Source organism: Plasmopara halstedii (assembly GCF_900000015.1).
Source record: "Plasmopara halstedii genome assembly, contig: Scaffold_322, whole genome shotgun sequence".
NCBI classification, from domain to species: domain Eukaryota; phylum Oomycota; class Peronosporomycetes; order Peronosporales; family Peronosporaceae; genus Plasmopara; species Plasmopara halstedii.
In genome coordinates, this window is record NW_020187243.1 from 359,014 (window position 1) to 359,430 (window position 417).

Here is a 417-nt window from a genome sequence, read left to right on the forward strand (position 1 = left end):
AACCGGTTGTGCAAAATGGCTCATTTGGCGGCAGTGCCAGACACCATCGACGGGGTCGGTACAGCAACGCTGTTCGTGGATCGTGTTTTTCGTCAACACGGACTCCCGGAGTCGATTGTTTCTGATAGAAACCCCCGTTTCACGAGAAAAGTTTGGTCGACTATCTTCAAGGTGCTAGGCAACAAGTTGATATTTTGACAGCGGATTATTCGCAGACCGGTTAAATCAAAAGGGCGAATCGCGTCATCGAAGACGTCTTTGCAGCGTCTGCACTGAGACGGCAAGGCGCTGTAGTGCCATGTTGCCCCTAGTAGAGTTTGCGCTGAACAATGCAGTGCATTCATCTACCAGCTACACGACGTTCTACGTGAACGGGCTGATTCACCCTCGCGTCCCACTGACACCGCCATCCCATGG